Here is a 14,840-nt window from a genome sequence, read left to right as displayed (position 1 = left end):
TCACTAGAAGATCCAAACATACTATCCTCTATATGAGAAGACATACTCTAGGATGAATTGACTCCAATATTATCTTGCTTCCTAGGTATAATGTTACCTGTATAATTAAAATTTATAGAGCTTTTAATTCATGAACACTAGTTACTTTTCTAGGGTTAACTCTTTTAGAAAGCTATTAAAAATTTTTGGTGGCCATTTTTTAATCAAAGTGTAAGATTTATTGAAGGGTTTGGACGTCAACAATCCATCAATAGCCACATTAATACCAAACCATTACAAAAAATCTAAATAATGAGTCAATCAGTTTATGCATGGTGGGGACACTTCCTAAGTGATTATTTAATTCTTTCCTAAGCTTTGTAAATGGACTCACCACCTAACTGGGTAAATTAGGTGATATATTTCTAAGCTTAACTATTTTAGATGGGGACAATTATTTAGCTAAAAATTTGCGAGCTAAGTCATTTTAGGCAGTGATTGAGCATGGGGGTAATGAGTTTAACAACATTTTTGCTTTGTCTTTTATTAAAAATTGAAATAATCTAAGTCTTAATGGCATCATCAGACACACTATTGTATTTAAAGGTGGAACATATTTCCAATAAACTAGTTATATACTTAGGATCGTTTATAAGGGTTCTCTCAAATTGAGAATTTTGTATCATTTGAATTATTGCAAGTTTCAGCTTGAAATTGTTATCCTAAATACTTTGTCTATTAATGCTTTGGTAAATGCCTTAAACCATTAGATTAGCATAATCCCTAAGCAGTCTAGGTTGATCATTCTCTTGAATTTGTTTAGCCATTTTTAAACCTTCTTGTAATTTTTTTTAATAATAGTCTTTTTCAATTTCAGTGTCATACAAAATGTCTACTAGTTATTTCTTGCCACACATGCAATAGTAAATAATACAATATGTAAACATAAAATTATTAACAATTAATAAAATAATAATATTAATTTTCAACAAAATATTCTATTAGTGGCAATGTAGAGCAAGTAAAATAAAAATAAGGAGCAGATTAAATTAATAGTTTGTTCCACAATATAAAATACAAGATAGGATAATTAACTTCAATTTCTTGGCAATGACACTGTAGGACTCCACCCTACTACTTATCTTTATAAATATGGTATACTATATTATAGTGTAACTCCTATTCTACACAAGTATATGTGTCTTGTTAAGGAATAAAATGACGACATGAGTACTAATTTTGCAAGGAATGGAATTATCCTTAAATCACTTTAGTATTACTTAATAAAACTCTTATATTTATCCTATCAGACTATTAACAATGAGTGATGCAATTTAAAGAAAAAAAATAGAGATTCTCCAATACAAATTCAATTATTTTAAGGATTTGAACATATGATATTTAAAAACACATGCTTGTAATAGAAAGATTTCTTCCTAATGGTTCTATGAATTAGAGCATAAGCACTCCTTATCTCTATTGGGCTCATTGGAGTTTTAGCTAAGATTCCTCCCAACTACACTTTTAATATCTCCTTAGGATTCCATAGCCCTAACCGCCATATGTTTAACCATGGCAAGATTATGCTTTAAATACTCTATATATTCATCTACTTCTCCATCAAGGTTATATATCACTATAGATTTAAAGTTTATACAAGGCTTATACAAACTACATGAAGCATGGAGGTAAAAACAAACATAACAAACATCTTCATTTCATTGAATAATATAAAAGTGCATGGTACAAAATATGGATAGAAATGACCCATAAATCTTTTTGTAAGCAATATAGACTCCTTTCTTCTCTAACATAATAGGTACAAAAGGAATAACCTCCACTAGAACTAGCCTCACACACACACACACACACCCTCATGTCTCTTCAACATGCCAATGTAATATAAGCTTCATATTTATAGAAATCCAAAATACTAGAACTAGCATCATGGCACTGACCAAGTAGCTTTGCAGTGCTGTTGATATGATATTTCAGTTCACCACTCGTTGCATCCATTTTTTAGTTTAATCATCTCCAACTATCTTCCAGTGCATCGTTGGGGAAATTTTGCACTGTGTCGCCTCATTTGGAGCTGTGTCACTCCATGAGTAGTTCCTCAGCTCTAAGCTCTCCAACAATCATTGGGGATTTCGATCACTATGACACCATTCTGGTAGCATTGTGGCGCTTGGGTAAATTGTAGCCCTACGGCACTATATATGTAGCCTTGTGGTGTTGGAGCCTTTTTATAATGTTGACCCATTTTTTGCACAAAAAGATAGGAATTAAGGGCATAGTAGTAGTAGTAGTAGTAGTAGTAGTAATAATAATAATAAAAGTTACAATTTATAGTTCATACTTTTTCTCTTATCATTTATGTAATAACTATAAGAGGAGAAAGATATAACCATGAATCCATGCTACAAATCATGTCTTACCTTCCTCTGAAGGGTTGCTCTCAAATCTACTTTCAAACTCTCCCACTTTCATTCCCTAAACTATTGTAACATGCATAAAAATAAAAGAAAAGAGTCCCCTTTATAAGAATTTTGACTTCCTATTTATATTTTAACTTCCTAACTGCTTACAACACCACAACATAAAATGTGTAGTGCTACATTAATTAATTATGATCGTAGCACTACAATACTCTATGTTAATTATCATGGTGCTTCATGAATCATCGTGTCTCTGTGTATGTGCATATCCATATACAACATCGTGGTGCTTGGGCAATTTGGTATGGAATTGCTAAGGTAAATTAGCTCTAGAACTTTGAATTGATGGATTTACAATGCTACTCCTTGTATTAAACAAAAAATATTCTCTTGAAAGTGTCATGTTGTTAGAATTTTAGTGTTTAGGTACTGGAATTTTAATTTTGTGGTACTAAAACTTTGGCTCAACAACATCAAGCTTGCTAGCTTAACACAAAATAAGTTTCTCAACATTGGATATTGCACTACGGTGCTTACTTCTTTGTTTGAACCCTAAAAATTCCCTCTAGGAGCATTGTGACACTGAGATGAAGGCATTATGGCGCTAAGTTGAATTCTTTTATGTTTTAATTCTTCTCAGATTTTCTGCACAAAATAATGAAATTATGAAACTTTCTATCTAAACTTACACACTTAAAATATTACTTTTAAAAACTCAACAAAAATCAATTAAGATAGTTCAAATAATTTTGTTTAGTTGCTTGATTTTTCTATTTTTAGCTCTTTCATGCTTATTTTTATTATACTTTAGTATGATTTTTTTTTGTCGATCATGAGTATGTGTGTATGTTTCAAAATGATTTTTGTTGCAATATTCTATCATTTTAATTTTTAACATAATTTTGATTTTTAAATGGCCTAAATTTAGAACTATATCATATTTATCATCATTGAATTTTTGCCATCATGCCAATCATCAAAAGTTTTATTCTTTTTTTTCCTAATATTGTTGACATATTTGGATTCTTCAATGATTTTTTTTTCACAAAAAAAAAATTATCTTTTGATAGGGTAGAACATTTATGAACATTTTTTAATTCCATGAAAACTCGAAGTTGATCTATGAGCATTATGTACTTTTCGAGATCATTGATGTAAACTTGTACAACTAGTACTACTAGGGACTACATATAAAGATCAAAATTCACTTAAAACTTTCTTATGAGATTTCTTATATTCATAGGAAGCTTTGAGAATGATAATTGTTAATAGAGTTATTTTAGATGAATATAAGAATGATAAATAAAAGGATTTTCCCATCTTTAATTTTGCTTTGGATTTTAGCATGAATGCCTTTTCAAGGCTATAGTTAAGACTTCCCCTTAGCCTTGAATTGCTTCCTATTAAACTAATTTAACAATAGATGACAGAAAGGTGGAGTTTTCCAAACTTAACAATTCTTAAATTGTTGTTTTTTTTAGGTCGTAGCTGAGTTTACCCCCATACTTCCTCAATCATGACTTGATTTTTTTAGAGTAGTTGATATAGTGGATGGATGAAGAGATTAAAGAATTTAGAGTAAGAGGGATAATAAGTAACTTAAATAAAAATATAAAGATAACTATCTAACTTAGTGAAGATAGTCAAACTATTTGAAGCTACAATCCACCAAGTAAATGAAGAACATTTCTCAACCAAAATAGATCATTCATTAATAAAAAATATAGATTATTTTTTCTCATATTTATAGGCATTACAAGACTCTTAGATAAGCACTTTTAGCTGATAAAAAAAGAGGGAAAAAATAGAAGGAAATAGAAGGGTTTGTTGCCATTAATGAGTAAGAGTTCCAACCACCTTCTTTTAATCCTTCATCCATATCAAACCAAGTCATGCTTGGCCATGAGAGTTTCTATATGGAAAATAAAATATAAATTATATTTATGATATTCTAAATTATGTGTTCTTGTAATTGGTCCTTTTCTTTATCTTTTTTTTTTTGTTAATATTTTCTCTGGCTTTATTCTTAACTCTTGTAATCATGATTTTTCTTGATTATCTATATACAAATGATATGGTACATTAATAGAACCCTTGAAACTCTCAAAATTTCCTCGTGTTTCTATGTTAATATCAATAAATTTGATGTTTTCTTCTTTGAGACTAACCTTAAAAATGATACTTATAATATCTTGGGATTCACTTTGAATACCCTCGCATAAGATTATCTTGGTATTATGCTTTCTACCACTAAAATCAAAGCAAGTTATTGCCTCAAAATTATGGAGAAACTATAAAATTGGTTGAGTGGAAAGAAGCAAAAAAAATACTTTCCCTTGTAGGTAGGTTTCAATTGGTTTGATTAACCATTTAGAGCTATATTCACTAATGGTTCTAATCTACAACTTTTCCTAGGGACCTTATAAAAAAATTCAAGCCTTACAATAGTTTTTGCACAATAATGGTATTGATACATCACCAAAAAACACTTTGATCGAGAGTAAATCTTGATGTATATTTGAATTAAAAAACTTTCAAAATTAAATTTAGGATTATCCAAACTCTAATTTCAACAAACTTATATTCAAATTGAACATTTCAGTGAGATGAACTCAGCAACACCAAAATCAGTTCAATATGAGCCCAAATGGGCCTATTAAATTAAGGGATAGAAGTATATTTGGATGCTTCAAATACTTAATTAGATGACCAAATGATCTCAAATTATGATATGCTTATAAGCAAACCGAGCATCTCTACGAGACAAATCCAACAGGCCCAAGATCGCTTAATTTTGATATTATTAAGGTACTTAAATGTTGAATAAGCACTCTATGATCAAGGGAATCAGTATGGGTCATCGGATAAAGCACTCCAAAATTTTCCTGGATCTTCTCCATATTTATAGAGCATGAAGGGGACTTTTGGAGGCTTGGACCGTGCGGTAGAGACTTAAGAGAGCTTTGAAGCTCGAAGAGTCCCAAAACTCCACTCAGGAGCCACCGCTAGCAAATCTTAATAGATCAGCAATCGTTGGTGGATCTTCCCCTGAACATCTCCATCAGACCTCCACCCATCCACTATAGCTAGGTCCCCACCCAACCCTATCGCCCGTTAACTATAATTCTTCCTACCTCTGTCAGCTAACAACCGTCTCTATATCCTCTATCTCTGAATAATGGTCTCTTCAACCTTAATCCCCCAACTAAGATCATTCTAACCTTTATCACCCAATAACTATTCATTCAACCTCAATAACACCACCACTGTCCCCCCATTTCTATCACCCGGCTATGGTCCCTTTGACTACAATCGCCCGCCAGCTCTAATACCTTTAACCTCCTTTACCCGACAATGGTACCTAACCTCTATCACCCAACTATGCTCCCTCTAACCTCTATCACCCAAAATAGTCCCTTTGACCTCATTTGCCTCACTATGACCCCTAAGACCATTGTCATGTACCATCTATAGTCCATCTGACCTTTATTGATCGCAAATTATAGTCCATCTAACCTCTATCACTTGACAATTGTTCCATTGACCTTAGTCACCCAACTATAACCCCTACGACCTCTACAACCTGCCTAATATAGTACTTTTAACCTCATTCGCCCACTGATTAAGGTCCCTTAAACCTCTATCACCTAAGAATAGTGACATCAACCTCAATCATCTAATTATAGTCCCTCCGACCTCTATCCTCTATCGACTAGAGTCCCTCCAACCTCCATCACCCACTAACTACGATCCCTTATACCTTTGTCCTCCACCAACTACAGTGCCTCCAATCTCTGTCGCCAACTAACTACGATCCCTTCAACCTCAATCACTCGACTACAGTCCCAACTAAAGTTCCTTAGACCTCCATCACATGATTACAGTCCTTATAACCTTTATTACCTGACAATGGTACCCTTTACCTCAATAGCCTGACTAAAATCCCTCCAATATCCATCACCTAACTACGATCTCTTCGACCACCTTCACCTATTGACTACGATCCCTCTGACCTGCATCACCATACATTGATCCTTCAACATTAGTCGCTCAACCCTCTTTCATCAGACAATGGTCCTCTCGACCTCAGTCGCTCGATTAAAATACCATCAATCTTCGTTTCTTGACTACAGTCCCTCTGAGCATCATAGCCCATCAACTGTGATCCGTCTAACCTCTATCGCTAGATTAAAATCTTACCAACCAAAGTTAGGCCAGCCTTCTCTTAAGCAAAATTCTCATGCCATTTGATTCTGCCAAGTCCAACCATATAATATGCTCTACATGATGTATATTTATACGTTGTGTCAATGCCTTCCCCCGACAAATGTTTTCCTTTATAACCAATAATAAACACTAGTGAAACGATTTTAACTGGGCAAGGTTCCATAATTTTCTCCTTTTTAGGGTTTCCACAAAAAATATAGTATCTCTTATGACTCTTGCACACATCTTTCTTATATATGTGTGTGTGTTGGATCTCTGTACAAAGCTAGGATGTTAAACCCTATATCTTTCTAATGTCATGAATGTTCTGACACGCAATAGGAATAAGAAATGAAATTTACACCGTTTTTCTAAAACACCACTACTTTATCTAAAGTGAACATTCGCTTGCGTCTCCCATCACTAGATACCTTAATTATTATGAACAAAGCAAAACTAATTTTTAGGCTTCTAAATATTAAATCCTGCTTTGCTTAATTGTTATACAACCACTATGGCACATTCTACAACAAATCATGGACAACCACATGTGAAGTTGCACTCAAATTTATAATTGGCTCCAATATAAAGCCAATCAAGAGAACTAGCTTTACTTCTTTCATGACCCATGGATAAATGTCCAATCATTAATTAGTGACCATGGTGATTTACTTCTTACTTGGCTTAACTATGACAAAGGTGCCACTGTTAATCAATTCATTAGGTGCCAATGGTAACTTACAAATTCAACAAATTAGGACATACAAATACATAACACCTCTTTATAGTGCTACCCATGGGGAGTTGACAGATTTTCCTATAAAAATATGCTCACTTGGTTTTCTTTCCAACTCTCCTAAGGTCAATTGGAGCAATCACATATGATTCAAAGCAATTAAATTTGCTATATTTGCTTAGAAAGCTGTTATTAGAGGTATAAAAACTATGTTTCAAGAAGAAAATGGAAGTTTAAAGATGAACTTCTTGAATTGATTCAAAAGCTCTATATCAGATCATAAGATTTTGAATTTTTTTCCTTCTCCTTTATCTTTTTTCTGCTCATGCTGACATTTGTTCTTTAGTTTGGCTCTGTGATTGTTTATATATATACAAATAATATAACAAAATTATATAGATATAAAGATAAATGTTTTTATAATTGTAGGGGTTTAATTGGACAAATTGTTTTTTTTTTTTTTTCTTTTCCTTTTAAATTATCCATATAAAAAATCTTTTGTTCACATTCTTTCTTTATTATATGTGAGATCAAGAAAAGCTAAGAAAATTTGCACTGATCCTCACTCTCTGCTTAATTTCTTGCGTGCAATAAGGCTAAATAATATTAATTTTAATTTGAAAATAATATGATCAATCAAGTTAATTAATGATTAAGAATATATAATCATTAGATAACTATTAGAATAATAATTCTGTTTAGTTTGTAAATAATTAATGAATAGTTTAAATTGTTTAATAAATAATTATCAGGCTAATTAGATTTTAAATGACAATAAGCAAGATATAATATTAAATTAATTAAGTATCAATCAAATAATTAACTATTAGTTTGTTCAATAAGATAATTAGTAATTGGTTAAGTAAATAACATATTTTAATTAGTCATTTAACAATTAATTAAGAAATTAAACAATTTACGAATATCTTAATTATTTGGGTAATGAATTAGCTAAATAATTTAGGCTAGTTTGGGACATTTTACGAGTGGTATGTAGTTATTAATTATATGAATAAAGATTTTTTTGTATAGGCTTCAAAAATTCTCACCACAGTCTCTCCGCGGGCCCCTTTCTATTTCAAGTCGTCGAGGAAAGTTTTAACGAGTAGGTTTTTGGGTAAATTTTCATAAGGTAGATTAGATTTTGAATAAGACACTACCTAGGGAGTTTGCGAGAACTTTATAATCTTGATTCAGGTTTCCTATAGGCGCAAGCCCCTATAGTTAATCTCCCATTTCGATAATGGGAGAGAATTTTTTATTAGGACTAATCGTCAAACATATACATAGAGATATGTAGTCTAGTGTATAATAGCAGCATGAATTTAACGTTTGAGACTTGATATTTAAAATTGAAAATTTCATCATCTCGCGCTTAAAAAAGATGATGGGGGGATTATGATGGACCCGAACAAGATTCCATGGTTCCGTCATCCCAAATAATCATTATCGTTGGTCTACTTAGTCAGCGGAGGTAGTCGATCCAGCCTAATAGAAGGATCCTTGATGGAAATCATGGGTTGCATCATCCAAGAGAACCTTATAGACTTGGGGTGAATATTTATCTAAGGGAATAAATCTGAATCCACATTAGCTAACATAGGACTTTGTATCCTATTGATTATATCCTATTCATTCATGATTCATATATTAAGGATTTGAATCCATTAGGGAACATATGGGATATGATCGTAACCATAATACAATGGAGTCGTTTGATCAAGCCACCAAGTCAGAGGGGCGCGTCCATAATCATTAAGCACGCAGATTCATCCAAAAAAACCACGAGTTCTTTGCGGAGCTATCTTTCCAAACCACCAATCAAAGGACCAATTCTATGTCCTTACTAGCAATAAATGAAATGAGTCCTAGTGATAATCTCGAGCATATATTGACTCTTTGTAAGCTAAAGAAATTTTAAAATTTATCCATCTTGATAAATTATTACGGAGAATGGATGGATTTTGCTTAAAATATTGGATGGTTAATTTTAATTTTAAATATTTTAAATAAAAATTTAATGTGCTTTTAGAAGGTATTCTAAATATTTGGGGTGCCTTCTAGTTTATATTTTCCATCAACATGACCATCATCAAATTTTTTATAGGCATTTCATTTTCTCTGTTGAAACATATTGACTCTATCTACTTGCTGACAGAGAATCGAGTTTGTTTCCAACTTTATGTTTTTATTATTGAATCTTTCTTGTTATATAACTTGAAAGCCTAATATGAATGTACAAAATAAAAATCCTGATTGGCACTACAACCGTATATTTGCTTGACGGTTCGAGCCATATTTACTCTTATATATTCATATAGAAGGATCAGGCTCGTTGTAGGCTTTATACCTTTGTTAATAAGTTTTCATAGTAATAGGCCTTGAAGGCCTAATATAAATGTATTAAAATAAATATCTTGGCCGGCGCTCGAGCCTAAGTTTATTACTTAACTCGCACAACATCCTCAGGCATCACATGTGCCCCTATAACACGATCATCGGGGCCCATGCGGGTATATGATTTTGCATATATTTTGCAAGATGTATTTGTGTAGTAATTATATGTATGCAATGACATAAGTGTGTACAACATATTTATGTTTATGCATGCATGAATGCGTCATCACTCTTTCGACGCATGAGGGGGCATTTTAAAATCTTTTGCATAAATCATTTGTACTGGAGACTATTATTTAAATGTGTGTAAATGCGTAATGTTCTACTTGAAAGTCCGCAGATATCTTCTATTGATATGAGTATTGTGGATCTGGTGGCTTGACATTACGAATTGAATTTCATCTTCTACATGTTGTCTTCGCTGATATGTTGTGTATTAAAATTAGTAGACACTTTTTGTCTGCTTGTAACATGTTGCAGATCCAGTGACATGATACTACATCATAAGTTGTTTGCTACTTTATGCATATGGGTTGTTGTTGAAAAATGCATAAGATTGCGCTTGAGAATTTGCACACGCCTTATGTCTGCTTGTATGCATGTTGCAGATTTGATGGTGTGACATTGCAAATTAAGTTTCATCTTCTACATGTTGTATTTGCTGTTGTGCTATGTATTAGAATTGGTAAACACTTTCTATCCACTTGTATACATGTTATAGATTAGATGGCATGATACTACATAATAAGTTATTTGTTGCATCATGTTGTTGTTGTTGAGAAATGCACAATATTTCACTTAAGAATTTACACACATCTTATATTCTCTTGTATGGATGTTGCAAATCCGGTGGCATGGCATTACGAATTTAATTTCATCATCTACATCTTGTCTTTGTTGATATGTTGTGCATTGGAATTGGTAAATACCTTTTGTCTGGTTGTATACATGTTATGTATCTGGTGGCATGACACTACAGCTTAAATTTTTTGTTTCTTCATGCAGATGGGTTATTGTTGAGAAATGCATAAGATTTCACTTAAAATTTTGCACATACCTTATGTTTTCTTGTATGCATGTTGCTGATTTGGTGGTGTGGCGTTGTATTGCAGTTCATTGTCACTTTATACATGTAGACTGACGTGCACTAACAATCCTCATGTGGCAGCTCGTACATGCTAATTATCTACTGCAGTTCTTTCGTATCTGCTTGTTGATGGCGTATTGAATTAATGACGGGCCACTTGCAACAACTCACAAATACATGCATTTGTTGCATATTATCTTCCCTTGGTTGTAGAATATCGAGGGTTCTTACTGCTATTACATAGTTATGGGCAATAAAAGTATTGTAGCATTTATTACCTCTTGCCATGCAACTTATTGGTGTTTGGTATGTGCTTCTCTTCATCCACCTTTCCTTATAGTGGATTAGTGTATTTACCTACTGTTGAATTGTGAGCTATTGCATTTATTTATGTTCTGATGTTGAATGTAGGTTAAGTCACATTCATCGTCGATTTCTTCATGTATATTGAGCAGCAAGTCTCTACATTCATCGCATGTTAATTTTCAGTGCTTCTAAGGGGCTATAGCTTTCATTTTCTAACTAGTTGATATTGACAGTAGGATTGAGTCACAATCATTATTAAATTTTCCTTGCATGCTAGTTGACAAACTTGCTATATATGCTTGGATGCCCTTCTGCTCTTGTGGGAATTGTCGTGTGGGTCTATAAGACACCTGATGTCAGTTGTAGGGATATCGTTTCTTTCACAGCTTATCTACCGTCATCATCAATAAGTAGGCTAATGCATTCATTTAGTAATCTATCTGATGTTGTATATAGGAAGACTATCACATATGTAACTCATTTGTTGTTATTGATGCTTGTTAGCATTCGCATGCTCTATGTATATAATACACTTATGCATTGCCTATTATTGCTTTTTGTATGGATTGTTTTATGCATGATAGTTCTTGATTCTTGCCTATAGATGAACTATCACTGTAAGCTTACATTCATCATATATCATACCATGTACATCTTTGCTAACATTTGCATTTTGATTGGCATGAAGGTTTTCAATATTTATTAAAAGCTTCATGCTATTGATTGTAAGCACATTGATTAAAATGCAACCACATTTGTCACACATCCTCTACTTTTACTCATAAGCATATTGATGTGTCCATGGAAAATTCCTCCTTCGTAGTGCCTATGAATCACCTGCTACTATTTGCAACTTGGTAGATTGAAGATTATAAGCCAATTTAATGTTCATTCTCCACCAATCATATGAATTGGGAGTTTATTTTCCACTTGCGTCGTGTCTTGTTTGTTTATGCTTATTTGGATGATTAAGATTATTAGTTAGAATTGGTTTTTATGCGATTGAGTGTTTTAAAAATTAAAATATAGTTCCATGCTTATCATTTTAGTTTGGTTCCCTGCTGTCCTTGTTCGAGTCGAGTTCAAATCCCTTATTTGTTCATTTTTTATACCCAGTTCATTGTCATTTGATCCAATTTCAAGACCGCTGTTCACTAAAAATTTTGGTAGCCTCCTAGCATATTCCCTATTTGTGAGATATTCCAAGATTTTGAGCCTTTCCACTACGCCAAGAAAGGTGTGTATGATAGGTGTTAGACGACACCTCGGCTGAACTCTTCAATCTCACCACGCCAAGAAATATGTGTATGAGTATTCAGGAGTACCTGTTTAAAATGTAGAATTATTTTCCTATAGGCGCACACACACACACACATAATTAGAATATTTTATTACTTTTACCTGATTTTTAAAACACAAATATTGTAATTTAATCAATTCACATTAGTGCTTTAAGTTAGAGGTGTCAATTATTGACCCGAGCCAATTATCCAACCGAAGAAGACTCAAAAAATCAAGTTTCGAGTCAACCCGTTTAACGAATGGGTCCAGTTTATAACCTGTTTGAAAAATTGAGTCAAGTCTAGGTCAATCCGCTAACCCAAAATTGACTCGATATCTGGTTGCCCATTCACATTCTACTTATGCACCCACACTACTTCGCTTGCTTCGTGCTTTACTGCATGCACATTTGCTTTGCACTCGCACTCGAACTTGCACTCGCATTTTGAGTAGCTCGCGCTCACACCTCAAATCCCTGTACCTGTGCTTGAATCAAACCTAGCACTCATGTTAACGTTGCGCAGCTTGTGCTAGCACCTTGTCCTCGCCATCATCCTCACCCTCGCCCTCTTGCATTGCACACCTCGTACATGTGCAACACAATCCATACCCTCACCTTGCTCACTTGCTATTGTTCGCAACTCGAATTAGTCATTAGCGAGTAGGTTTGGGTCAGCCCAATAACTCATCGACTTAAATCTGGGTCTGAATTCTTAACCCCTTTTCCTAAACAGGTCGGGTTCGAGTTGAAAGGGTGTTAGTTTCGAGTTCGATCCAAACCCAATCCGCACTCGCACTCGCACTCGCACTCACATTCGAGCAGCTCGCGCTCACACCTCGCATCCCTATACCTGTGCTTGAATCGAACCTAGCACTCATGTTAACGTTGCACAGCTCATGCTAGCACCTTGTCCTCGCCGTCACCCTCACCCTCGCCCTCTTACATTGCACACCTCGTACATGTGCAGCACAGTACATGCTCACTTGCTATTGTTCGCAACTCAAGTTAGCCATTAGTGAGTAGGGTTGGGTCAACTCGATAACTCATCGACTTAAATCCGAGTCTGAATTCTTAACCTCTTTTCCTAATCAGGTCGGATTCGAGTTGAAAGGGCGTTAGTTTCGAGTTCGATCCAAACCTAATCCGACTCGACCCGACCCGAATACCCATTTTGACACCCTATAAGTCCAAATTGCCTTAACTTTCACCACCAATTGCTAAAGCCTTGTAAAATTCTCACTTAAAATTCTCTTCCATATATTAAAATTATAAAATGACTATCACAACGCAGAATCAATGTTGCACCGATATAGATATGGCGACACGGATACGACACGGTACGAATATGAGACACGTCAATTCTTAAAAATAAAGCATACGAATATGATGTAGATACGACATTATAATATATAAATCATACATAAAAATTAAGAAAGTAATCAAAGCGTAATATTTGAAATGAAAAAAAAAAAATTTGAATTGGTCTCTGATGGACCATCATCAAATCCAATTCCTACGCCACTAGAGTTCATTATCCTACGAAGGATCGACACAATTAAATCACATGAATTTAAAACATAAAAATTTTTAAGTAAAAGTGTAGATATGTAGCAGATATGCTGGGGCCCTTAGCGATTTCGATCTGCCCGGTCAGGTCGCAGGATCAAGGGGCAACGCTCCTGCTGGGATTTCCGACGGCAGCGCTCTCCCGGAACAAATTATTATTATAAGAGTTGTGTTAAACCTTTCTCTAGCTTATTTGTGCTGTTTGATACTGAGCATGATACCGAACATTGCGGAGAGGTACTGAGCGGTACCGAGTTAGGACACTTTTTTTTTATTATTTCTTAGTAGGACACACATATGGACACACATATCATATCTGATACGTGTTCGAGCAAATTTAAAAAATATTTTAATTGGACACGACAAAGCTGTATCCAACATGTGTCCAATATAGGATGTCTCGTAAATAGAAGTAACTCTGCTACATAGCACAGAAGTACCGGAACGTTGACCTTTTTGTTAGCGCAAAGTAATCGATCTGTGATAGCAATTTTGACCACTTTTAGAAATTCAAGAATTTTTCTGTGATCTCATATGCTTCATTTACAATCACTACTATGACACATCGATTTTGAATGAAATCAAACACCACCCAGCTGAATTAAAACTACAGCTTGAAATGACCCTTTTCCTGAAGAATTTATTTCATTTTCAGATAAAGGGCAATATAATTATGACCAACTGACTATAAAAAAATCAACTTCATTGATTCATTGAAAAGGATTTTAACCTAAATAAAATAAAATATGCCTTGAAGTTTTACAGGCGTAACATTAATTAGCAAGTTCTCTGCATATGCTAAGATCTGAAACAATACAAGCTCACTGGAAGGACTCTGCATAT

The sequence above is a fragment of the Dendrobium catenatum genome, unplaced genomic scaffold (assembly GCF_001605985.2).
Source record: "Dendrobium catenatum unplaced genomic scaffold, ASM160598v2 fragScaff_scaffold_1284, whole genome shotgun sequence".
NCBI classification, from domain to species: Eukaryota; Viridiplantae; Streptophyta; class Magnoliopsida; order Asparagales; family Orchidaceae; genus Dendrobium; species Dendrobium catenatum.
Note: the sequence above shows the minus strand (reverse complement) of the source record.